Here is a 27,952-nt window from a genome sequence, read left to right as displayed (position 1 = left end):
TTGATATTGTGAATAGTGCTGTGATGTACATGAGTGCATGTGTCTTTTTGGTATAACAATCATTTTCTTTTCGATGTATACCCAGAAATGGAATTGCTATGTTGAATGGTAGTTCTGTTTTAAGTTCTTTGAGAAATCTCCAAACTGCTTTCCACAGTGGCTGAACTTATCAACATTCCTACCAACAGTTCATAAGTATTCTCTTTTCTCCACAGCCTTATTAGCATCTGTTGTCTTTTGACTTTTTTCTAATAGTCATTCTGACTGGTGTGAGATGGTATCTCATTGTGGTTTTGATTTGCGTTTCTCTGATGATTAGTGATGGTGAGCTTTTTTCATATGTTTGTTGGCTGCATGTATGTCTTGTTTTGAGAAGTGTCTGTTCAAATTTCCTTCGCACACTTTTTAATGGGGTTATTTGACTTTTGCTTGTTGAATTCTTTAAGTTCCTTATAGATTCTGGATATTAGACCTTTTGGTGGTTAAATAGTTGGTGAATATTTTCTCCCATTCTGTAGGTTGTTTTTTTACTCTGTTGATAGTTTCTTTTGCTGTACAGAAGCGCTTTAGTTTAATTAGCTCTACTTGTCAATTTTTGTTTTTGTTGCAATCAGTTTTGAGGACTTAATAATACATACTTTACCAAGGCTAATGTCCATAATAGTGTTTCCTAGGTTTTCTTCTAGGATTCTTACAGTTTGAGGTCTTACATTTAAACTCCTTCAGTTTTGAAGGACAGTTTTGCTGGCTATAGTATTTCTGATTGGCAGTTTTTTCTTTTAGCAGTTTGAATATATCATACCACTCTCTCTGATCTGCAATGTTTCTGCTGAGAAATCCAATAATAATCTTATGGGAATTCTCTTGTATATGACAAGTCGCTTTTCTCTTGCTGCTTTCGAGATTCTTTGTGTCTGGCTTTGATAGTTTGGTTACAGTGTGTCTCTGTGGGCCTCTTTGGATTCATCCTAGTTGGAGTCCTTTCAGCTTGTTCAATTTAGATTTCCATTTCTTTCTTCACGTTTGGGACATTTTCAGCCATTAGTTTTTCAAATAACCTCTCTGTCCCTTTCTCTCTCTCTCTTTCCTTTGATAATCCAGTTAATGCATATATTGGTCAACTAGATGGTGTTCCATAAGTCCCTTAGGCATTCTTCACTTTTCTTCATTGTTTTCACTTTTTATTCAGTTATCAAGCAGGAGCTTGATAATTTTTAATGGGTTTACTGATTTTGTTTCCTGTTTGATCAAGTTTGCTGTTGAATCTACTTAGTGTAATTTTTAATTCAGTTTTTTATATTCTTCAGCTTATAATTTCCATTTGGTTTTTTAAAAATAGTTATTCTCCCACCCACCCCGCTAAGATGGAGTCTTGCTCTGTCGCCCATAGCTGGAGTGCAATGGCGTGATCTCGGCTCACTGCAACCTCTGCCTCCCAGGTTAAAGCAATTCTCCTGCCTCAGCCTCTTGAGTAGCTGGGATTACAGGTGTGCGCCACCATGCCCAGCTAATTTTTGTATTTTTAGTAGAGATGGGGTTTCACCATGTTGGCCAGGCTGGTCTTGAACTCCTGACCTCCTGATCCACCCGCTTTGGCCTCCCAAAGTGCTCGGATTACAGGCCTAAGCCACCGCGCCCACCTTTAAAATAGTTTTTATCTCTTTGTTGGTATTTTCATTTTGTTCATGTATCATTTTCCTGACTTCCTTTATTTGTCCATCTGCCCTCTTGTAGTGCATTGAGTTTCTTTGACAATTATTTTGAGTTCTTTGTCTCGTGATTCATAGACTTCCATTTCTTTGGTTTTTTGTTTTTTTTTTTTTTTAGATTTATTTTGTTCCCTTGGTTGGGTCCTTGTTTCTTTGTATTCCTGATTATTTTTTTTCCTGGGATTTGCACATTTTTAAAAAACAGCCACTCTCCCAGTCTTCTGAACTGGTTTCATACAGGGAGGAAGAGGCGTTAAGACTCTCTTCAGCCCAGCTGTAGAGTCTTAGGGCCTCTCAAACCTTTAATGGGGATGTATCTCCTCTGAACTGTGCCTGTAATTTCCCAGTTAGAGGCTTGCTGGTTTCTTTTTTAGGCACTTGCTCCCTGTGGTGTCTTTCCATGGTATTGCTGGTTTTCTGGTGTTCCTACAAGCTGCCTAGGTCTCTTGTTCTCAGCAGTTCCCAGGCAACCACAAGTTGCCAGATCTGTCAGCATTCCAAGTCAGGCAAAACAGAAAGCTATCTCTTAGGCAGTCCCCAGAAAAGCTGAAAGATTGCATATACTTTCTACTCTTCTCTTTTCTTCATGAGAGAAAGCCATGAGTTGGGCATTTTCTCCCAATAACACTGAGTTCTGTTGTCTTCTGTCTGCTGTGCCACAGGTTCTCAGGTGCTGCAGCTAGCTGCTGAACTCTCCACTGTCCTCAGTGGCCCCCAAGCATCCAGAGTATTCTGGTTCTGTCAGTGTTCCACATCATGCTGGACAGTGACTATTCCCTTGGGCAGTTCCCTAAAAAGCTAGAACTTTGGATGTACTCTACTCTTTTCTTTCCCTTCTGATGAGAAGATGCAAGTTTGGCATTTTCTTGCAATTATGTAGGGCTGGACTGGCTTGGGGAAGGCCTATTATGGGTGAAATGTGTTGACTTTTCTTGCCTGTTTCTATGTGGCTATTCTTGGCTTTGAGCTTGCCTGGGATACTGTGACTTTTTAACTGGTTTCTGGAGTTTTTATAAAGTCTTTTTGGACCATATGTTGTTGTTAAGTCAGCATCTCTGTGGGGAAATGAGGTCCAGAGATTCCTATTCCACCGTGTTTTCTCTTAAGGATGTTGGATTAAGGCCCACACTATTCCAGTGTGACGTCATCTTAACTTGATTATATCTGCAAAGAGCCTATTTCCAAATAAGGCCACATTCACAGGTGCCAGGGGTTAGGATTTTAACTTATCTTTTGGGGTACATAACTGAACCTACAACAGCTTCCACCACTGCTCATAAAAAGATTGAGGCTGGATGCTCACTCTGTAATCCCAGCACTTTGGGAGGCCACAAGGAAGTGGGTGGATCACTTCAGCCCAGGAGTTTAAGACCAGCCTGGGCAATATGGTGAAACCCTGCCTCCTACAAAAAGAAAAAAAAAAAAGAATTAGCTGGGTGTGGTGGCACATGCCTGTAGTTCCAGCTACTCCGGAGGCTGGGAGGTACGAGGGTCACTTGAGCCCAAGAGGTCAAGACTGCAGTGAGCAGAGATCACACCACTGCACTCCAGCTTGGTGACAAAGCGACACCTTGTCTCACAAAAAAAAAAAAAAAAAAAAAAAAAGAAAGAAAGAAACGAAAAGATTGAGGGCAAGACAGCAGATTGAAGAGAGCCACTCTTTAGTGATACACAATTACATAACCCTGCCTAAATTATCAGCTATTCTCTCATATGAAGCAAAAACTTGAAGTGAAAGGAAACCCTTTTATCCTCAGTCCAGGCAAAGATTCACTGATTATGGGGGCAGGGTGCAAGCAAAAGCTGTCTGCCCTTAGGGAAGGCACAGAACATTCTCCAGCAGTAGCTGCTACTATTTTGTATTTAGTGTGATCCGTGGGATACTGGAGGGTTTTTGTTTTGTTTTGTTTTTACAGTGTTCCTCCACAGATATAAGGCAAAATTTCATTGCCAAGAGGTTGGGGTAGGGGCACAGAAAGCCCCATACCCAAGTCCTAGGTGCACAGGGCCTAGCTAAGATTGAGATATCAAGAAGAACAATGAGTTCTCTTAGTAGAGTGGAGTTAAAAACAGCTGTAGCCTACTGCCGAGGGAGGGACAAGGATGCAGAGAGAGAACCTCCTCCATGGCACAGATATGCAGTGACTGCTGAAAGCTGAGATTGGAGCAGGAACACTGAGTGAAATTCCTTGAACACTGTAGGCTCCACATGAAGCACAAGATGGTAGCTGCCCACTGTTAGAGGAAGGTGCGCAGAAGGTAACTACAGCAACAGGGAAGCAGTACCTCGACCACTGAGTAGATTCTCTCTTTTTGGAATTTGTTTACCTGGTTGCCTGACAGAATAGGCATCTCCATTTCCAGGAATAACTATTCTTTCCTTCAGTTTATACTGTTATTCTATCAACAATATTTGGAATTCTATAAAAAATTATTAAATATGTGGGGGGAAAAACCATTTTCAGGAGGTAAAGCAATCAACAGACCCGGACCTAGAGATGACTCAGATGTTGGAACTACTAGATCAGGACTTTAATTATGATTGATATATTACAGGAACAAGTGGAAAAAGTAGACCTTATGCATGAACAGTTGGGGAATTTCAGCAGAAAAATGTAAACTCTAAAAAGAGTCATATGGACACAGTAAAAAAAAAAAAAAAAAAAAAAAAAAAAACATGATGTCTGGGATGAAGAACTCTTTTGACAGTCTTTTCAACAGAATGGAAAGTGGTGAGGAATGAGTAGATAAGTTTGAAGATAGATCCATAGACGTTATTCAAACTGAAGCACAAAGAGAAAAAAGAATAATATGGAAAGGGAAAAAAGGAAATATGAGAAAAAATAAAAATAACATGGTATAACTCTTCAACTACCCATTTATTCCTGTGATAGGCAGAGGAGTCAATACCTGCCACTATGCTATCACTGCCATTTTTCTGTGTTCATTTCTGTATTCCTTAGTGCTTCTCTGTTCTTGCTGTTTTCTGCTTTCAATATTCACAGTGATGAGCAAAGGTTGTACTCACATTCCAAAACACATCCAGGCTCTATGGTGGAACTTAAGACAACTTTGCAGGAGTTGAATCGGAAGTCGCTTTGAATTAAACTGTTTTGTGTTTCTCTAAATCATATGTCTCTAAAGCACTCAACAAGTGGTACCTTGATTTTCTTTGATTATAGAATGAGTTTCCTAGGAATATTCCTACTCCAAGTCATAGTAGCCTTTGTTTCCTCCTTTCTTTGTTAATCCTGTGTATTAGTTCTTTTTCATGCTGCTGATAAAGACATACCTAAGACTGGTAAGAAAAAGAGGTTTAATTGCACTTACAGTTCCACGTGGCTGGGGAGACCTCAGAATCATGGCGGGAGGCAAAAGGCACTTCTCACATGGTGGCGGCAAGAGAAAATGAAGAAGCAGCAAAAGTGAAAACCCCTGATAAACCCATCAGATCTCATAAGACTTATCCACTATCATGAGAATAACATGGGAGAGACCAGCCCCCATGATTCAATTACCTCCCCCTGGGTCCCTCCCACAATGCATGGGAATTCTGGGAGATACAACTGAAGTTGGAATTTGATTGGAGACACAGCCAAACCATATCATCCTGCAATCTCATGTGTCTACCATGAGCCCCAGAATCACCCCAGAATCATATTTTCTTGGCAGCCTGGGGTGGTCCTCAGCCTCATCAAGGTTCCCTGATGCCTCAGAGTCCCCCAAATTGGTATGTAGACCTTTAGTTATTGTCTAGACTCCCCTCTCCTTCTATTTGGCTATTTTGAAAGAACTTCTACATTTTTGGTTGAAAGCGAGATGGGCAGATACTTAGGCACGTGTTTTAGAAAATATGGTAGTCTTTCATGCTTACCCAAGTAATTGGCAAAAATGTTCATCACATTACTGTTTTAAAAGAAAAAAAAGGAAACAGCTTACATAGTCATCAAGAGGAAAGTGAATGAATGAGCTTTGCTGGACTATTCATTCATTGGAAAAAAATTTAACTATGAATCATACAGCTTCATGTATCAACATAGATCAGTCTCAAAAATCATGTTGTCAAAAATCATGTTGAATGTAAGTTGTGAAACTTATTGGCCTTGTAAGAGCCTAAATGTTATTTAGAAAGGCATTGGGTAAATAGCCACTATGTCTTTGGTATCATGAGTGATTTCAGGAGGCTGGGGAAACAGTGGAATTTTTGAATTCCATTTTTCCACGTGAAGAGGAACTCCTTCCTCTACTGGGTATTCTGAAAACTGACTAACCTTTGCCCCAGGTTGCAAGCCAAGGAGAGGAAGTATTTACTTGTATAGCTACCTCCTCCAGTCAGGCCACATGACCCTCCAGAATTACTGCTGCTCTTCAGTCTCCAAAATGCAGACAGAAGATAGAAGCTCGGGTCTCAGTTCCAATTTTGTTTCTTTGGCTATGCTGTTATGAGTCTATCCATTCATGTATGTTTCAAGGGTCATGCAGAGAGATGCTTGGACAGAAATTGGGATCACATCTCTGGCTCTGTCTCAGCAGGACTCTGTTGGGGATTTTAATGTTTTGAGGGGCAGGAAGGATTCATATTATCTTGGCAGAGAGTTACCCAGTGAAGAAGTATTTGGGGTTATACAATGCAGAGATTTCCCACTTTGTGCTGCCCTAGGAAGGGGATTAAACGTGATCAGGGCACTTCTAAACAAATTAACATTTATCAAGTAATTATATATGATATATCAATGTGGAAATATACTATGCTGAAATCAAAAGCATCTTGATGCAAATCAATTACATAATTACCTGCAAACTATCAGTGTGGGATAATATTTTGAATAAAGTAGAAATAGATAATAAAGCTCTCTAATGAAAATGCCTGACAATTTATAAAGCAGCATGATTATTAGAAGGCCTATCCACTGTTGATAGCCACTGAGAAACAGTAAATTTAAAAGTATGTTAGATGAATCTAAAACTCTAATGGTACATATGGACATACTTTCTGAATTTCATAATAAAAATAATACAGAAATAGAAAATTAGAAAAATAGCTAAGGCAGGCAGATCATCTGAGTTCAGAAGTTCAAGACCAGCCTGGACAACATGGTGAAACCCTGCCTCTACTAAAAATACAAAAATTAGCCAGGCGTGGTGGTGTATTCCTGTAGTTTCAGCTCTCAGGAGGCTGAGGCAGGAGAATCACTTGAACCCAGGAGGTGGAGGTTGCAGTGAGCCAAGATCATACCTTTGCACTCCAGCCTGAGAGACAGAGCAAGACTCCATCTCAAAAAAAAAAAAAAGTAAAATGTTGAGTAAAACAAATTTCAGAAGCATTTAATGTTTTCACAAAAATGAACATTAGTACAATTTATTTATTTATTTATTTATTTAATTTATTTTTTTTGAGATAGAATCTCACTCTTTCATCCAGGTGGGAGTGCAGTGGCGTGATCTCAGCTCAGTGCAACCTCTGCCTCCTGGGTTCAAGCGATTCTTCTGCCTCAGCCTCCTGAGGAGCTGGGTCTACAGGTGCCTGCCACCACGCCCAGCTAATTTTTTTGTGTTTTTAGTAGAGACGGAGTTTCACCATGTTAACCAGGATGGTCTCAATGTCCTGACCTTGTGATCCACCTGCCTCGGCCTCCCACAGTGCTGGGATTACAGGCATGAGCCACTGCTCTTGGCCAATAGTACAATTTTTATTTGGAAAGATAAACACCAAATTCAGAATATTGATTAAAGTATTAGGGAGGAGAATATGAACTTTGAAAGGTACAGTTTCCTTTCCAAGTTTGAAAAGTAAAGATTTTGGAAAATATCTGATACAGACATGAAAAACATGAAGCAGTGGTTAAAAAAAAAAAAAAGGTGAATTATTGTGAAGTTAATTATAGATTCGAATTGGTAAGCTCTTTGGACTCTTTAGTAACCCAGAGACTGACTACCTTCTCTACTTGTCTATCATGGCCTCTGCACTCTAACCAAGGAGCAATGACCTTACTGAGTTTGTTAATCCCTATCTGATGGGGAATGCTGCTCTGGCAATGCCTCTGTTTTGGGCATGGATCCCTGGGTTCTGGGCAGCAGAATGTGTTGCCAAGAAACAATGTTTCTCAGAAGTGGAGTGTAGGATTTTCTAAGAGATCCAGATTCAGTCCTTGACCTACTGCAGTTTGCCCCTCCTCAGCACGCCGTGCACTTCTGTTGCTGTATTACCAACTGACGTGATTACTACATTTCTGCCTGTCTTACTAGGCTGGTTTTTCATGCACTTATTCTTTGGCACATACAATGTGCTTAATGTGCTTAATACATGTGGAATAAATGCAAGTGATGCTCCCTTGTAAGACATGGAATAAAAGTGGTTAAAAAAAATTGATTATACCTCAATACATGAAATACGTGGCTAAATGAGAATTTATTTGTTTTACATAGAAACAAGATCTCATTCTGACTGGGGGCAGCGGCTCATGCCTATAATCCTAGCACTTTGGGAGGCCGAGGCAGTTGGATCACTTGAGGTCAGAAGTTTGAGACCAGCCTGACCAACATGTTAAAACCCCATCTCTACTAAAAATACAAAAATTAGCTGGGCATCATGGTGCATGCCTGTATTCCAGCTACTCGGAAGGCTGAGGCGGGAGAATTGCTTGAACCCAGGAGGTGGAGGTTGCAGTGAGTCGAGATCGCACCACTGCATTCCAGCCTGGGCAAGAGCGACTCCATGTCTCAAAAAAGAAAAGAAAAAAAAGAAACAGGATCCCACTCTGTCACCCAAGCTACAGTGCAGTGCTGCAATCATGTTAATAGCTCATTGTAACCTAGAACTTCAGGGCTCAGGCAACCCTCCTGCCTTAAGTGATCCTCCTGCCTCAGCCTCCCAAGTAGCTAGGACTACAGGTACACCCCACCACATCCAGCTAATTTTTAAACATTTTTTGTAGAGATGGGGTCTCATCTTCTTCCCTAGGCTGGTCTCAAACTCCTGGCCTCAAGAGATCATCCCACCTCGGCCTCCCATAGCGCTTGGATTACAAGTGTGAACCACCACACCTGGCCACGATTTTTTAAAAATAACTGATACATGTTGGCCGGGCACGTTGGTTCATGCCTGTGATCCCAGGACTTTGGGAGGCTGAGTTGGGCGCATCACAAGGTCAGGAGTTCGAGACCAGCCTGACCAACATGGTGAAACCCAGTATCTACTAAAAATACAAAAAAATTAGCCAGGTGTGGTGGCATGCACTTGCAATCCCAGCTAATCATGAGGCAGAGGCAGGAGAATCACTTGAATCTGGGAGGTGGAGGTTGCAGTGAGCCGAGATCATGCCACTGCACTCCAGCCTGATGACAGAGCAAGACTCCATCTCAAAAAAGAAAAAAAAATTCTATAAATATATTACACATAGAACAATGGTCCTTAAACTTTAGTATGCATCAGAACCACCCAGAGGAGTAACTTAGCAAAAAGAGGAGAGAATGTGTGTGTGTACGTCTTAACAAAAACAGATTGCTGGGTTCTACCCTAGAGTTTCTGATTCAGTAGGTCTGGTTGGGATCTTAGAATCTGCATTTCTAAGGAGCTTCCAGGTAATACTGATACTGCTGGTCCAGAGACCATTAATTGAGAACCACTGCATTAGAAAAATCATGGGAAAAAATATGGAAATACATAATGAAAATAACAAAATCAAATAGCCCTTTCCTCCAAGTATCATTCCTTTGGGAATGCCTTCCAAAGAAATCCAAAACAAGCAAATTGTTTCATTATAACACTTAACAAATTTTGTTAGTGTACCCTATTGCAAATGGGATATTAACCACCTTTACTTCCAGGGGCCTAATCTGTAAAATGAGGATAACAGTGTATCTTTTAATTAGAAGTATCTCACAGGGTTGTGAGGATTAAATTATCAAGTGTTCAGAACAGTGTTTGGATTAATATATATTGCTATTATTATATTAATATTTTTGGTTAAGATACATCAAAACTAACCACAGAAAAGTGAGAGAGAGAGAAGTTCTGAATAGAAGATATTAATTTGCGAGTCATTAGGATATAGAAGATCAATTAGAGAAAGCCCTGAACAAAAAGGCAATAAATATATTTTTGCTTACTTATAAAAATGAAATTATATCTTAGAGGCCAGCGTGCTTCTTGATTTTGCATTTGAGAGTTTACTGTTTGATAGATAACTTCACATAAAAACCTTTGCATTGAAAAAAAAAGTTATTTTATTGGGATTTTTTGGTTACAAATATATTTGAGCTAAAATATGTAAAAAATAAAAGAAGAGATGTTCTTGAAATTCCACTCCCCACCTCCTGGGATGCCAGCATTTTTATTAATATCCTTTCAGACATCTCTGTATATTGCAATAACTTTTAAAGAAAGTGTTAGGGAAAGTAAAGGTTAGGAAATAATTACAAATTCTTTATGTTAAATATTTTATTAATATCCAAACTAGCATCATCAAAAGTTTTTTTTTATGGCTGGGTGGGGTGGCTCACGCCATTAATTCCAACACCTTGGAAGGCCGAAGTGCGCAAATCACTTGAGCCCAGGAGTTCAAGACCAGCCTGGTCAACATGGTGAAACCCAGTCTCTACAAAAAATACAAAAATTAGCTGGGTATGTTGGCACATGCCTATAGTCCCAGCTACTTGGGAGGCTGAGGCAGGAGGTTCACTTAAGCCTGGCAGGTGGAGGTTGGAGTGAGCCAAGATCACACCATTGCACTCCAGCCTGGGTGACAGACCTGTCTCAAAAAAGAAAAAAACAGTTTTTTTGTTTTGCTGACTAGATGGGAGTAGGGAGGTAGAAATGGAAGAGAGATGTCCTTGGGAAAAAGCAGTTTGATTATCTAGTCTTTTCTCTCTCCCCATCTCCAACCACAGCAATTTTTCCAGTTTTATTTTAAAAATCAAGATTGAGGTTATATGTGGCATTAGTATCCCATCCTAAATTGGAGACAGTAGGGATAGAAACATTGTGAGCTTGGACAGGAAGGACGATGACTGGGTCTTTAATTTGAAACTATAATTATTGTGATGTCATGTTAATAGTTTAAAAATTCCTGTTAAAAGACTTGTAATACTGAAAATATTCCAGCCATTGTTATAAAATAGTGTATTGAAATAGTCTAGGAAAAATATTAAAAAGCAGTGCTTCCTTTGCTGGACTTCCCCGATACTCCACTCTTTCTCCATTCACTCTTGTGTACCCTTCATGTCAACTTCTGAAACACCAGTATGTTCTGTAGAAACTCAGATTATGAAATCTGAGTTACATTTTTTTCAGCCCTGAAAACAGCTTTGGAAGGAAGATAGATGACTAGGCTAAAATTCCAGGGCAATCTTTATTGTTCTTTCACCTTCTGAAAATGAGGGAGAGAAGTGCCAAGGGTGAAACTAGAGGTGTGGTTAGATCGGAGAAATATTTTGTTTCTGCTCTAAATTGTCCTTACTGTTGCCTATGACTGGAATGATCTTCAGTGGTTTAGGGTTAGTTTCATACTTGGCTCATACTGGAAAGGACAGGTTTCCTGAAGTCTTTTCACAGTTAATCTGAAGTTACTTCTGTCAGTGAAAGTACGTATTTTAGAAATTCTAAAATAAAGCAAAAACGATAAATGCTTTGTATTATCTAGACTTTTAGGTAGTTATACTAAGGTCACAGGAATTACGTATGGACTCAGATTCTAACTTTAGCATGATATATTAAATGTCTGACAGACTTGAAAATAGGCCTTTGAATAGCTTGAAGCCATATCAAGGTTAGTAAATTTCTTGAAGTGGGTAAACATGTGAAGTTTTCTATGTATAATTGACCCTACATCTATATAATGTCAAATGTATTTAAATTTGATCTCTTCTTAAGTGACCTAAGTGGGGAAGGGAAGCCTTTCATTTTGTGTAAAGTTTATTGATTCATCTGTGGTGTAACATTCAAGTTCAAGGTATTGAGACAGACACTACTTGGCGTACCATTCTAATGCCGCATATGAAAGTAGTTTCTATTTGAAAGTTCCAAATAGATACTCCAGAACTGACAGGGGAATTCCAGCAAGGTCATTCACCCTTTAAAACTCTAAAGAAAAAAAAAAATGCAAAGAAAAAAATTGCCTTTGTGTAACCATTAACCTATCTGCTTTTAAGTGGTTATTTTTGTTTAATTTTTTTTAATATTAGAGGGAGAGTTCAAACTGGATTGTCAAATATTTCAAATCACAAATAATAAATTTAATTAATTTAGAAGTTAAGTTTATACTTTTGTCATTTATTATATCTCTTCTGGGTTGGCAAAATATCCATTGCTTAAAAAAAATGGCTTCCCATTGTGTAGCCCACAAAATACAGGAAGGAATTCTTAAAACGTCTGTGGTATGTTATCCTTGGTAGTTATATCAGCTGAAACATACCAAGTTCTTGCTCTTGAAGCTTTATAGACCTGCCCTTAAATAACATTGACAGACAGTCATTTGACTAAGCAAACATTGCTGGATATATACGATGAATTAAAGTATTGTCATTCTGTAAATGTCTTTTGTGAGGTCTAGATACACAATGAAATGCTGACTGTTTAGAAAATAGCAAGAGCAGTTATTCATCCCTAGGCTGGCAGTTTATTCAGTCCTGAATCTTGAAATTCATATTTCGTTTAATGTTAAAATTCTCACATATGGTGCCTCATAAAATGATAGCACACTGAATTTAGTTTTAATTTTAATTGTGTTGGTAGCTTTCAAATCTTTTTGTTGGAGTTGTGTATGAGTCTGTAGGGGCTTCTGTGAAACTTTCTATATAATTTATGCTTTCAGTCCCTCCTGTTCCACAGACCTCATACTGCTGCAGAGATGGCAGATACATTCATGATCTACTTTGGACAAAATAGAGCTTTTAAAAAAATGTTTATTAAATGTTGAGTAGATACAAAATATTTATAAAACATCTGTAAGGCTTATGGAATAACTATACAGAGAACATTTGTGTACCTACAGCCCAGTTTAAGAAAGCAATATTACCATTACTTCTAGAATCTCCTGTGGGCTCATTCCTAATTCTGTACTTTTCTTGTTCCCTCAGAAGTAACCAGAGTTTTAAATTTTGTGTTAATAATTCTCTTGCTGTTCTCAATGGTTTTATCACATTTCTATATATCCCTAAACAGTATATTGATTAGTTTTACATGTTTTTGAACTTTATAAAAATGAAATCCTATTGTATGTTTTTTTCTGGGACATGCATTAAAAAAAAAAAACACTCTACATTTTAGCCTTAGATTTATCCATGTCAATGCTTATAGCTATTCCTCATTAGTTTTCACTGTATAATATAGCATCGTATGAGTATTACAGAATTTCTTAGCAGGTGAATTGATTGATTAACATTGTAATGTTTCAGTTGTTAGTTATTATGAACATTGTACCTATGTATAGATATATTCCTGTGTTTGTATCTACCACATATATGCAATTATTTCTCCATCAATGTTTCCTAACATTTTTTGTGTCACGGCACACATAGAAAATGATAGATAATATGTGTACAATACACTAGGTTAAAGAAGTAAAGCCATGTCCTGGCCTGGGGGCTTCTGCTTAACTAGAGAGCTGAGTTCCATAACTGGACACACCAGTCACCCACTCACTGCATACTAGGCCTTGGCACACCAGTTGGGAAGCTCTGCTAGTGTGTGTGCCTGGGAGTAGAATTGCTGGTTATAGGTAAATACTTCTCCAATCCTTCCAGGCTAGATACCAAATTGCATGGTGGTATTAATTATTACATTTAACTGACATCTAAAGTGTTTGTATCAATTCACATTCTCTAAATATATTTAAATCAAAAAGATTTGAGAATTCTACCAACCTCCTAATTAAGAAGGTTAAGTAGGAAAAGAAATAATTATTCCCTAGGAAATCAATTCAGATTTGTTTTCTCAAAACAGATGTCAAAATTCTTTGACAATGTGACAGCAGAGAGTTATAGGTAGTAGACAATGTTAAAAAGTGACAACATGCCCTGTAGTTGTTATTAATTGTGAAAGCCACAGCTTAAGCGAAATGAATTACTTATGAGGCTGTAATTCTCTCTTCCAGGTTGGGTATTGCATTGGGTTTTTGTTTCTTAGCCTCAGGAACTGTTTTCAGATAACGTATACAAGATGGAGTAATGAAAACTATTTGCTATGTAAGAAACTTTTTTTTTTCTTTTTTTTTTTTTTTTTTTTTGAGAAGGAGTCTCGCTCTGTTGCCCAGGCTGGAGTGGAGTGGCGCGATCTCGGCTCACTCCACCTCCTGGATTCAAGTGATTCTCCTGCCTCAGCCTCTCGAGTAGCTGGGATTACAGGTGCCCACCACCACACCCAGCTAATTTTTGTATTTTTAGTAGAGACAAGGTCTCACCATATTGGCTAGGCTGGTCTCAAACTCCTGACCTCAGGGGATCCGCCCACCTTGGCCTCCCAAAGTGTAAGGATTACAGGCATGAGGCACCGCACCTCGCCTATGTAAGTAACTTTTAGTGTAGAAAGGCAAACCTTAAGAAAACGGGTGTTTATGTTGACTACTCTTAAAATTGGTTTTCTTTTAAACGGTAGAGATCTCAATCAGAATTACATTAGGTTAATAAATGATAGTATTAATTTCTCCATTCAAATGACATCAGACTAGATGATTGATTTTAGAAAAATTACAACCTGACATAGGTTTCCCATGGCATTTTCAAGAAGCTTCTGGACATTACCTCCATAGTTACCATTCAAATGACTTGCTCATATACAAATTTAAAAGAAATTTTTACTTGGTGGGAGTATTACCTTCTGGCTTGTAGGCTGAGGATAAAATTAGATGGAAAATATGAGAGCAAAGATTTCAAACTCATGCTTACCCTGGTTTATGAAAATCTAATGCCAAATTTGTATTTTAATTTATTTGGCAGAGAATTACAGATTAAAACTGCATTTCCATTTTACTGGTATACTGTGTACTACACATAAGTCAGGGTTTCAGTTGCTTTTATATAAATTAAGATTGGAAGCAGTGTACCAATTCTTGAATTAACACTTATAGTATGTGACAGTTGTGCATATGTGTGCATGTGTGCATATATATATGCACACACATATATACACATGTGTATATTATATATATGCACACACAGACATGCACATACCATGCACTTGTGTTATATATATGTATGTATGTGTATAGTATTGATTGAGGCTCAATGCATATTTAACAGTATCAAATAGCATTGATTAAGCATCTGGATATAATCAGTACTATAACTTCACTCTAAACATGTAGCTAAGCTCAAGCTACAGACATATAGGATACATAATAAATGAGACTCAATAGCAAAATAGTGGTAAATATGAGTGATACATTCAAGATTTTTTTCATTATTTTTCTCCTTTGTATACAAAGTATTTCTTGTGATTTGCCACATGTGGCCATATTCTTATTTTTTTTTGTTACAAGTAACCGGATTTTTGTTGTTTGTTTGTTTGTTTGAGATAGAGTCTCACTCTGTTGCCAAGGCTGGAGTGCAGTGGCGTAATCTCGGCTCACTGTAACCTCTGCCTCCTGGGTTCAAGCAATTCTGCCTCAGCCTCGTGAGTAGCTGGGATTACAGGCATGCGCCACCATGCCCGGCTAAGTTTTGTATTTTTAGTATAACAAGGTTTCACCATGTTGGCCATGATTGCCTAGGCTGGTCTTGAACTCTTGATCTCAGGTGATCCGCCCGCCTCAGCCTCCCAAAGTGCTGGGATTATAGGCGTGAGCCAACACGCCCGGCCATAACTGAGTTTTAAGAGCAAGTACACATTTCCCTATAGCTGGCTATTATATAAGTGCTTCTTTAATTTCTACCCAAGTATCCCCTTATGGAAATGGTAAGTCAATTTGTAACCCTAGAAATAGGAAGATGACTTCCTATAAGAGCATTTTATGTTTGAAATGTCAGGATTTGTCTTTAAAAGCTCATGGCAAATTTGCGTTTTTCTTTCTGTTTCAATATATTTTCCCCTATATAAAGTTGATACTACAGAAAGATCTGTTCTGCGACTTCATATACCCCAGTTTGAGGAGCATGTTAAGTGGAATTCTATTTTCCAAAGGGCTGCAAATCAGAAGGACTTTCTTCTAGGAAAATGTTGACTTCTGTAATCTGAGTTCCGTTTAGGCTTTACTGAAAGTGAAAGAAGTTTCTTGGGTGACTTTGGCCATCAGTGATCTCGCTCTCTTTTTGTAATCATCTTGTCATCTTTTATATATCTTTGTTTCTTAGACAGTGCATTTGATTTAACCGTTTTTCCTAGATCTTTCTTTTGTCTTGGTTTCCAGGAAATTACACCATCCTGCTCCTTTTCAAAACCCTCTGTCCATCCCTTCTCTGTTTTCCATGCTTCTCCTGTATTACCCTGTGTTTATATTTCACAGCTCAGTTTTGACCGCTCCTTCCTCACTCTGTATAATCTTTCTCTCTTAACTCAGTTTTGTTCTCTCATACTGTGTGTATCCAGATGCCTTTTGGACAATTCAACTAGGACATTTTAGAGTCCCTTCACACTTTGCCTTTATAAACTCACTCTCATATCCCCAGCGCCTTGCATAGTGCCTTACATAGTAGGTACCAACAAATATTTGTTGAATGAATGAGTTAAATGAATCTCATTCCCTTCATCTAATTTCCATCTTTTGTCACTGGTGCCACTGTTCTGATCTCTCTTTGATATTGCAAGTATTTTTCTTTTGAGATACATTTTATATTTGATCAATTATTTTCACTGTAATTTCATAGCCTTTACCCTAATGTAGGCCTTCATTACCTCATGCCAAGATTACTCCCACAGTTGTCCATCTGACCTTTTTGGTTCTAACTTCTCCTTTCTCCAAGCCGTTTTCACCATAGCTGCTCTAATAATTTTTAAAATGTCTGTTTATTGGGAAAAAAGTCTATTGTTTTAATAAACTTTTGGTTTTTGGAATAATTTGAGATGTACAGAAAATCTGCTAAGATAGTACAGAAAGTTCTTATAGAACCTTTACCCACCTTCTCCTGATGTTAACATCTTACATAACTATGACTCATTTATCAAAATTAAGGAATTAACATTGGTACATGACTATTAACTAAAAGCCAGACTTTATTTGGTTTTCACCAGTTTTTCCATGACTATAGTTTTTCTATTCCAGGATCTGATCCAGTGTACCACAATACATTTGGCATACCTTTTTTTTTTTTTTTTTTGAGACAGAGTTTTGCTTTTGTTGCCTAGGCCGGAGTGCAATGGCTTGATCTTGGCTCACCGCAACCTCCACCTCCTGGGTTCAAGCAATTCTTCCTCCCGGGTTCAAGCAATTCTTCCTCAGCCTCCAGAGTAACTGGGATTACAGGCATGCACCTCCACGCCCACTAATTTTGTATTTTCAGTAGAGACGGGGTTTTTCAACGTAGGTCAGGCTGGTCTCGAACTCCTGACCTCAGGTGATCCTTCCGCCTCGGCCTCCCAAAGTTCTGGGATTCCAGGCATGAGCCACTGTGCCCGGCCAAAGTCACCTAATTTTTACATTCTAGTATCCTATTAGATATCTGTACTATAATTTAATTTACCAGTTCCTTCCTGATTTCCATCTTTTTCTTTTGCAAACAATGCTGCAGTTAAACTGACACATGTACATGTGTCAGTTTACGTGTGTAAGTATGTTTTTAGTTATTGCTGGGTGAAAGTGTATGTGTTCATAATTTGATTGCCAATTTGCTCTTCAGAGAGGTTCTATCAATTTATCCTCCATTATTTTTCCATAACCTCATCAACTTTGTGTCTTATGAATTTTTTGTTTGTTTGTTTGTTTGAGACAGAGTCTCACTCTGTCGCGCAGGCTGGAGTGCAGTGGCCAGATCTCAGCTCACTGCAAGCTCCGCCTGCTGGGTTTACGCCTTTCTCCTGCCTCAGCCTCCCAAGTAGCTGGGACTACAGACGCCCGCCACCATGCCCGGCTAATTTTGTTTTTGTATTTTTAGTACAGACGGGGTTTCACCATGTCAGCCAGGATGGTCTCGATCTCCTGACCTCGTGAACCACCCATCTCAGCCTCCCAAAGTGCTGGGATTACAGGCTTGAGCCACCGCGCCTAGCCGAAATTTTTTTAACTTTGCCAATTTGTTAGGTGAAAATATAGGTTAAGATGATGTCATTGTACTTTTCATTTTTATTTCTCTCATAATGAGTGAGGTTGAGTGTCTTTTTATATATTTAAGAGCCATTTATATTTCTTCTGTGAACTGTTCATATACTTTGCCCACTTTTCAATTAGGTTGTTTATTAAACCATATTTATTATTTTATTTTCTTGCTTTAAAATCTTTCAATTCCTCCCATTTTCTGATATTTTAAGTTTAAATCCTAGTCCCTTTTTCTAGACTTTACATTCTATGTTTCAACTCCAATTTCCCAGTACTTTTCAACAACCACTCCTACTATGACCAGCCTGGTTTCTTTCCTCTCCCAGGGGCACACCATGCTCGCCCCTTCCGCCATGTTTTCTTTTCTAATATTCCCCTACTTTTCTCCTTCACTTATATCTCCTATTTTGAGATGGAGATTCCTGTCATTTCCTCCATTTGTGTAAACTTCCTTTTAACCTCAAGGAGACCTCTAGAAAAAAAGAATTAACTCATAGTTTGTAAACTCTTTAAAAAAATGATCATCACTAAGAGCCAGCACAATTAAAAAAAACTGCTCAAACAAACTCATCTTCATTTCCATTAGAGTTTGACAAGATTGGGATGCTGTGGACATATCTTTACTTGTAAGGTATTTTGTTCTCCTGAAATGTTTGAGGAACTACAAAAATATAAGCTGTATGAGAATAGGGGGTTTTGTAGCTGATCAAACATGTGTACCCAAAGAATATTGATTTATGGATCAATATCAAACTAAACGTCTCTAATACATGTTTCAGAACTCTATTCTCAATCTTGACTGTTCAATGTTTATTTACTAATAATTTGGGTGAAATCGTGGTAATTAAGTAGATGTAGTTAGGCTGAAAAGTTTACTTACTATGACAGAGGACAGCTGGCATGATTCAAAATGATCTTAATGGTTTGGAAAAGTGGGCTAAAACCAAAATTGAAATGTAAAAAGGTTGTATGTAGGGCCCTGTATTTCATCTCTAAAATTAATTGAGAAAAGAATGAGGGGGTCCTCTCACAAGGACAAGTCATTGGATTTAGAGCCCACTTAGATAATCCAGGATGGTCTCATTTTGAGATCCTTAATCACATCTGCAAAGCCTCCTTTTCCAAATACAGTCACATTCATAGATTCCAGGGATTCGACATGGGTTCTTTCTGAGGGGCCACCATTCAGCCTACTACAAAGAGGAACTGCAGCCATCACGTGTGTCGCTTTGCATCCCTTGCTCTCTCCTCCTCATAGACTGCTACCTTGGCTCAGGGTCACCTCAAAACTGCCTGTTTGGTTTTGGGAGGTAGAGGGGTGGCTAAAAGCTGAGAAGGTAGAAGGACCAGGTATGATCAGACTGAGTGTGAAGGAGATTCTGGAACTTGAAGCAGAGGCTTTGGGCAGGACAAGCTTTCTGTCAGGTTCAAGTGTTCCCATGTCAATCACATTCTGTCCTTTGGCTGCTGAAAACCCTCCCATGGCATCTCACTGTATGAAATCCAAACCTCTCCCCACAGTTACAGGATCCCTGACTACTTTTTTGGGCCTCAAATTTGGTCCTTGATCTCTCTCCTTTGGCCACACTGGCCTTCTTCCTCTTGGTTCTTGAGCAAGCCAAGGTCATTCTTGGCTCTGAACCTTTACATTGGCTGTTCCTTTGGCTGAAACACTGTTCCTTTCTACTTGCTTCACACCTGGTTCTTTCACCTGAAACACTATTTCTTCCCCTCACTCCTCAGTTCACGTTCCTCTCAGCTCAAACATCCCTCCTTCTCAGTGAGTCCTGAATATTGAGTTTTCCCCAGTCACCCTGTTCTCTTATCACAGTACTTGGCACCCCCTGAAATTTCCTGGGTTGTCTATTATCCACCCTCTTGCTGGAATGTCAGTGTCAGGAGAATAAGGGTCTTGTCAGATGGATTCATTGTTAGAACAGTGCCTAGCAGGTAGCAAGTGTTCACTTTGCAACTCCAGGGGAAATTGGGGTTCTCAGACCCATGAAATCCAACTAGGATCAACTGAAGCCCTTTCCACACGTACTTAAAAGCTTCAAACCCCACCACACCCCCAGGACTTAGCAGAATCTAGAGTGGCTCCTGTTCTCCAGGCCACCCCTGCCTTGGAGCTTCTGCTTTCTTCTACAGCTTATCTATTGATCCAGATACAAATCTCAGCCTGTTTCTCAGCTCCCACAAGAAAGCCCCTCCTTACAGTAGCAGCTGACATTTACCCAGCAGTTACTATGCTCCCGGCACAGGTCCAAGTACTTCGTATGAGCTACATCACTTCATCCTACCTAAAAGGTAGGTGAAATATTGTGCCCGTTTTACAGATGAGGCAGCTGAGACCCAGAGAGGTGTTAAGCAAATTACCTAAAACCACTCAGCAAGCAAGGGATAGAACCAGGATTCACACTTGGGAAACTTGTGTGTGTTTGATCCCAACACAGGAAAGGAAAAAAAATGAGGGTAGAGGTAGGCACCTGGTTTAATGTAACTCATGCGGCAAAGACTTAGGAGGCTAGTAAGTTAAGAGTATATTGCTTTAAAAATCTGAAATAATCTTGGTTTGCATTTATAAAAGTATAGCATCCAGAATAAGGAATTTGATAGTTCCACAGTTTTTTTCTGTATCAGTTTTCATTTGAGTATTCTATTCAGTCTTGAGTATTATACTTTAAAGGGAGCTTGAAATTAAAGTACCTGTATTATTTTTCTATTGTTCCCATAACAAATTATCACAAACTTTGTGGTTTAAAAACAGCACACGTTTATCTTATAGTTCTGGGGTCAAAAGACCAACATGGGTCTCACTAGGCTAAACCAGGATGTCAGCAGGGCTGGAGGCTCTGGGGAAAAATCAGTTTCCTTGCCATTCCCAGCTTCTAGAGGCCACCTGCAGTCCTCCAAGTCCCGCTTCCTCCATCTTCAAAGCTGGCAAGAGCTGGTCAAGTCCTCGTATCACATCTTCCTGAGCACAGCCGGGAGGGAAAGGTTCACTGCTTTTCAAGGATTCATGTGATTAGGTTGGACTCCTCTGGATAATCTCCCCATCTCAAAGTCCTTAACATTAATCACATCTGCAAAGTCCCTTTTGCCACAGAAGGCAACATAGTCCCAGGCTCTCGGGATTAGGACATGGACATCTTTGAGGGGTGCATTATTTTGCCTGTCACATTGCTTGTTGCAGAAGATCCCCAGGATAGTGAAGGGATCACATTGGATGCAGAGAGTCAGACTAAAAAGAATTGAAGATGATCCCCCAATTTATTGCCTGGGAGAGAATAAAATAATGTTCATAAAGTGAGTAGTGCAGTAAGGATGTAATAAATGGTTGCTGCTTCAAAGGCTAATGGTAGAAATTACAAGGCTGGGCGCAGTGGGTCACACCTGTAATCCCAGCACTTTGGGAGGCTGAGGTGGGCGGATCACCTGAGGTCGGGAGTTTGAGACCAGCCTGGTCAACATGGTGAAACCCCGTCTCTACTAAAAGTACAAAAATTAGCTGGGCACGTTGGCACATGCCTGTAATCCCAGCTACTCAGGAGGCTGAGGTAGGAGAATCACTTGAATCTAGTAGGTGGAGTTTGCAGTGAGCCGAGATCGTACCACTGTGCTCCAGCCTGGACAACAGAGTGAGACTTTGCCTCAAAAAAAGAAAAGAAAAGGAAGAAAGATGGTAGCTCAGAAGGGAAAGAAGCTTAGGAATGCAGCAGGAGATGAAGCAGTATCTTGCAAAGAATAGAATTTGGGATCCAAGTTTTCAATTTACATCAGATCAGCCAGTGGTTTGAATGTCAGAAAGTACTACATTTACCAAGAACTTGGCGTTTTTTCTTTCTCTAGTAAGGAGTCAGGGAGAATGCAGATGGGGAAGAACTATTGTGGAGAAGCAATTTTCTGGCCCTTTTCTGCAATGATTATACAATGTTTAGATTCTGAGGAGGAAGGGAAAGTTGTTTTTTTTTTTGAAATGGAATTTCAAAAAGGAGCCTCAGCCTCCCAAGTACCTGAGATTACAGATGCCCGCCACTACGCCCAGCTAATTTTTGTATTTTAGTAGGGATGGTGTTTCACCATGTTGGCCAGGCTGGTCTCGAACTCTTGACCTCAGTCGATCCGCCCAACTTGGCCTCCCAAAGTGCTGGGATTACAGGCGAGAGCCACCGCGGGTGGCTGGGAAAGTTTTGAGAGGAAAGCAAGATATTTGAAGCTCAGAGGACTATCCTTTTCTTTTTTTCTTTTTTCCAGGAACATAAGGGAAAGAAATCCCCTTGGAAACCAAAGCCCAGCCATCAGAGATTATAAGATTTTTCAGGCTTTCCCTATAATCTTCCTTACATTTGTCTCTTTAAACATGTTTAAGTCGACCTTTGAGAAGTTGCTGATAAGCGGTTATCAAACAAGAGTTGGATTTACAAACCCTCCCACCTCGCTCTGTTGGGTGGTAGCTTCCAAGGCCACTGTAAATGTGTATCAGTGTGAACCTGATCCAGAAACAGCCAGGAAGGGAGCAAAGTTTAGTTTAGTCTATGAGGAAACTGTCGGCTGCTGGTAGTTCCATGCTGTCTGTTCAGACTTCAGCTTGGTGTAAGTAGTTTTTAAAAAACTATTATGACATTTTAATATTAAAAGGATTGTAAGAATAATTTCCATCAAACATTAAATCAAGTTTCTACCTGGCTGTGAATCTTACAGATTAGAACTACTGAAAAGAAAGTTTCAGCACTCAGCAGTAGTTTTATTTTTTTTAATGGAAAAGAAAGCCGTGAGGTGTTTCAGCAAGTGTGCTGCTAAAACAGGTCCTGTGTGCATGAAATGATCTCTAATGTCTTATGTTGAGTGAAAGTGTTTACAGTTAGAAAATAAAAGTGAGTATGTATCTAGTGCCGAGAGATTGTTTCTAAGCAGTGCTTAGATTTCTCCTCGTGTTCTTTCCAGTTGCTTTTCCTCTGGTTTAGGTTCATAGTTACAGATTCATGTTAGCAAATATGTAGCAGTCTCTCAGATAATTAAATTGGAGGTTTTGATGTTCAAAGAAATTAAAAGAATGAGAATAAAGTAGAACTTAATACCCTGTAACAAGATGTTGGGATCCTAGATTTAAGAGCAGCAGAATGTATTTTCAAAGAGGAAGAACTTTGTAAAACAGAAGTGGCAAGCAGCCTGAGGTTTCACACAACTTCGGAGAAATCTGTTTTCTTAAAATTTGACATCTGTATGGATTTTTCAGACTAAATTCCCAGTACTATGGTGTGTAAAATGAGTTTCATATATGAAATTAGAGTTGCCGTGTTTCAGCTGTTCTAATTCTATCTTGAGATTAGGATCCAGGAGCTACACATTGTTACACAAACATATTGACTTTATTAATGCAGCTATGAGAATGTTAAGGTCGCATGTGGTAATGGAAAGGTTGGTATTTTCTATTTCCCTTTTACCACAGTGCATTTTTTAAAAAACCTGGTACATGACAATTTTATGACTTTTAACTGTATAAATACATAAAAGGTCTAAAGGCTGGGTATTAGCCACTAGCCTTTCTTTTTTCTTTTTCTTTCTTTTTTTTCCCTTTTTTTTTTTTTTTTGGTTTTTGTTTTTTGTTTTTTTTGAGACAGAGTCTCGCTCTGTCGCTCAGGCTGGAGTGCAATGGCGCGATCTTGGCTCACTGCAAGCTCCGCCTCCCGGGTTCAAGCGATTCTCCTGCCTCAGCTTCCTGAGTAGCTGGGACTACAGGCGCCTGCCACCACACCCGGCTAATTTTTTTGTTTGTTTGTTTGTTTGTTAGTTTTTAGTAGAGACGGTTTCACTGTGTTAGCCAGGATGGTCTCGATCTCCTGACCTCGTGATCCACCCGCCTCTGCCTCCCAAAGTGCTGGGATTTCAGGCGTGACACCGCCCCGGCCTAGCCAGTAGCCTTTCAAATCACTGGAGGAGTGCCCAGAAGAGAGATTATTTATGTAGATGTTCACTGGGTTTCCCCTTCCTCTGTCTTCATCTCAGACCTCAGTCTATTTCTCTAGCCTGCTTCTTGTTTCTGCTGTATTGAGCGGGAGCCCAGATGATGGTTCTGGGCCCCAACTGAATCTTGGTGAGATGGAAGTCCAGGACGCATTGTCCTAAGAAGGCTCTAGGGCTACAATGAAGTGAAAACCTTTACTCACTCTCTAGCTTTCTGAATCTCGTGATTCTAGCCTCTTGAGCTGATTAACGTCTCCAAGTCAATAGCTTGGGCTGGGCCAAGTTCCTCATTTAATTGTTGGTTGATGAGAAGGAGTGGAGGGCTGGGGGGTGTCCTGGGAAAGAAGCCAGTGTGGCAGGTGACATTGTTGCTGGGGAAGCAGCTATTTTCTCATGGGACTTGAAATATTTCAGTCTTTTAACAACCTGGAAGGCCATACAGGTGTGTACTAGCCGAATCGTTAACAAGCCCCTTTGAAAAAATTTTTTTAACCTCCATAGGTGCCCATACCATCCAGACCACTGCTCATGCCCTACAAAGCAGCCCTCAGGATCTGGCTTTCAAGCGTGTGTTTTACATCATTGCCTACCATTGTTCTCACTCAAGTTGCTCTAGCTACAAAGGTGTTTTGCTTTCTCTTGAACACATCAAACCTGCTCTTACCTTAGGGCAGCTGCTGCCTAGAAAACTCTTCCCCCTCATTGTTTCTTCCCACCCTTCATTCAGGTCTCTATTCAAATGGCTCCTCCTCAGAAAGGCCTTCCCAGACTACCCTAACTAAAATGGCACCCTACTCCACTTCCACCACAACACTTCTTTTCCCTTTAACCTAATTTACCGTTTTGTTTGTTTGTTTTTTCTTGAGACGGAGTTTCACTCTTGTTCCCCAGGCTGGAGTGCAATGGCGCAATCCTGGCTCACTGCAACCTCCGCCTCCCGGGTTCAATCGATTCTCCTGCCTCAGCCTCTGGAGTAGCTGGGATTACAGGCATGTGCCACCACACCCAACTAATTTTGTATTTTTAGTGGAGATGGGGGTTTCTCCATGTTGGTCAGGCTGGTCTCGAACTCCTGACCTCATGTGATCCGCCCGCCTCGGCCTTCCAAAGTGCTGGGATTGCAGGCATGAGCCACCGTGCCCGAAATTTCTTTTTCTTTTTTTTTTTAAATAGCCACCTGGCAGTGTTTATTTTATAAATTAAAAAATGTGTGTACATATATGTATGCCTGCGTGTGTATAGGTATGTGTGTTGTGTATGTAGGATATATATTTGGTCTTTCCCTCTAGAATGTAAGAACTTTGTCTTGTTCAGGGCCATATTGTCAGTGCCTAGGACAGTGACTGCTTGACATGTAGTAGACACTTGGTAAATCATTGTATGAATAAATTAATGTCAACTGGTGTTACTAAAGTTTATTTCCAACCATAGAAATTTTTTCAATAGCTGATATATTCACATTTCCAAGACCAAAACATATCAAGTTATACATTGAAAAGTCTTCCCACCCCAGCCCGTCGTCCATCCATTCAGCTCCCATTCAGGGTCCCCAAACCATGGCTATTATTTTTCTATGTATCTTTCCAGAGTTTCTTGATATATATGTAAGGAAATATAAAAGTATAAATAGATTCTTATTTCCCTCCTTTTCACACATAACATTATACGTAATGTTCTAAATGTTTTCACTTGTAATATATGTTGAATCTCTTTCCATGTAAGTACATAGAGAGTGTCCTCATTTTTAAATAGCTGCCTACTATTCCATTGTACGGATATGCTATAATTTATATAACCAGTCACCTATTGATAGACATTTTGGTTTTTTCCAGTGTCTTCCTATTGTAAACAATGCTGAAGTTCATAACCTTGTACATGTATCATTTTATACATGCATAAAGTATATCCGTGTGACTAAATTCCCCAAAGTAGAATTACTGGATCAAAAGGTATCATAAATATTGCCTAACTGTCTTCTTTAGGGATTGTACCAATGTGTACCCCTCCCCCCGTTATAAGAGTACTGTTTCTTAGATCCTTGCCAACAAAGTCATCAGACTTTTGGATTTATGCCAGTTTGATAGGTTAAATAATGGTTTCGGCATAGTGTTTGTTTTTTAGAATTTACAATAAAATTTGTGTTGAAGTTTTAAAAACTAATTTTCATTTATAATTGTGGTTAAAAATCCTATAACACCATTTTCAAGTGTGCAGTTCAGTAGTGTTAAGTGTATTCACATTCTTGTGCAACAGTTTTCCAGGACTTTTCTGTCTTGTGAAACTGAAACTTTATACTCATTAAATAACAACTCCCCACTTCCTCCTCCCGCTGACTCCTAGCAACTACCATTCTACTTTCTGTTTCAATGAATGACTAGTAGCTATCTCATGTAAGTGCAATCACGCAGTAGTTATCCTTTTGTGGCTGGCTTATTTCACTTAGCCTAATGTCCTCAAGGCTTATCCACGATGTAGTATATGGCAGGATTTCCTTCATTTGTAAGGTGAACAATATCCCATTGTATGTATATGCCATGTCCTGTTTATCCATTCATTCATCAATGGATATTTGGGTTGCTTCTACCTCTTGGCTATTGCAAATAAGGCCTCTGTGAACATGGATCTCTTTGAGATCCTGCTTTCAGTTCTTTTGGCTATATACCCAGCAATGGGATTGTTGGATCATATGGTAATTCTATTTTTAATTTTTTGAGGAACCACCATACTGCTTTCCATAGCAGCTGTACCATTTTATCTTCGTTTTAATTTGTATTTCTTTCATTATGAGAGGGGTTGAGCATCTTTTCATATTTAAAATAAATGCCTTTTTTCTTCTGTGAACTCTTTATATTCTTTGCCAGTAATGGAATTTTTTTCCTATTATTAATTTGATAACATTTTTTGTTCTTGTGCCCTTGAGTTTTCCAAATTTATAAACTAGTCTAGTAGTCGTACATACAGGTGTGGAATAAGACTACCTGGGTTTGAATTCTAGATCTACTAATAGCTGTGCAATCTTGATTGGACAAGTTACTGAACCTTTTTGAGCCACATTTTCTTATTTGTTAAATTGGAATAACATTGGATTGTTGTAAAGATGAGATGATGTATATTAGATACTTAGTATAGAGCTCGTATGATAAGGCAAAAACAAAAAAGGAAAAACAAATTAAAAGACCTAAGGTGCAGAAAAGAAATAAAACTGTCATTATTAACAGATGACATGATTGTATGCATAAAAAAACCTTATAAAATCTTTTAAAAAGTACTTGAATTAATTAATGAATTTGTAAGGCCACAGGTTAGAGTCAACATAAAGATCATACTAGAAACAATTAACAGCTAAAATAGGTGAAAATATCACCATTAAAAATATCTGACTGGGCACAGTGGGCTCACACCTGTAATCCCAACATTTTAAGAGGCTAAACCAGGAGGATCACTTGAGGCCAGGAGTTAAAGACCAGCCTGGGCAACATAGCAAGACCTCATATCCATGAAAAAAAATTAAAAATATGAAAAAAAAGAAAGAAAGAAAAAGAGGCTGGGTGTGGTGGCCCATGCCTGTAAACAGCACTTTGGGAGGCTGAGGCAGATGGACTGCTTGAGCTCAGGAGTTCAAGACCATCCTAAGCAACATGACAAAACACTGTGTCTACAAAAAATACAAAAATTAGCCCGGCATAGAGGCACACACCTGTAGTCTCAGCTACTCAGGAGGCTGAGGTGAGAGGATCGCTTGAGCCCAGGAGGTGGAGGTTGTAGTGAGCTATGTCACGCCACTGCACTCCAGTCTGGGTGACAGAGTAAGACCCTGTCTCAAAAAGAAAGAAAGAAAGAAAAATATATCTTACACATAGGAATAAATATTTCAAAAGAGCACAACACCTCTATACTCAAGACTGTAAAACATTGCAGAGAAAAACTTAACTCAGAAATAAAGAGTGCAATATATATACCATGATCATGGATATAAATGGTTAAGGTGCCATTTCTCCCTAAGTCAGTCTGTAGATCTAATGCAATCCCAATCAAACTTTCAGCAGGCAATATTGATGAAATTGACTATTTCTAAGTTTTTTGTGAAAATACAAA

General features: G+C 39.2%; 1 protein-coding gene across 5 annotated transcripts in view; it reads left to right on the top strand.

Moving 5' to 3' along the window:
• MAP3K13 (mitogen-activated protein kinase kinase kinase 13) overlaps positions 1-27,952 on the top strand; it is a 192,384-nt gene that overhangs the window by 22,221 nt on the left and 142,211 nt on the right. Inside the window, exon 1 of one of the 5 annotated variants that reach the window (XM_031663508.1) lies at positions 21,994-22,486. The exons of 3 other annotated variants lie outside the window; for them this stretch is intronic. The gene's annotated coding sequence lies outside the window, so the exon portion shown is untranslated. Of the gene's footprint in view, positions 1-21,993; positions 22,487-27,952 lie in introns of those variants that run through there. One more of the 5 variants, XM_031663504.1, reaches the window with a different exon arrangement.

This window comes from Papio anubis, chromosome 2, assembly GCF_008728515.1.
Source record: "Papio anubis isolate 15944 chromosome 2, Panubis1.0, whole genome shotgun sequence".
NCBI classification, from domain to species: Eukaryota; Metazoa; Chordata; class Mammalia; order Primates; family Cercopithecidae; genus Papio; species Papio anubis.
Note: the sequence above shows the minus strand (reverse complement) of the source record. Positions and strands in the feature narration are given on the sequence as shown.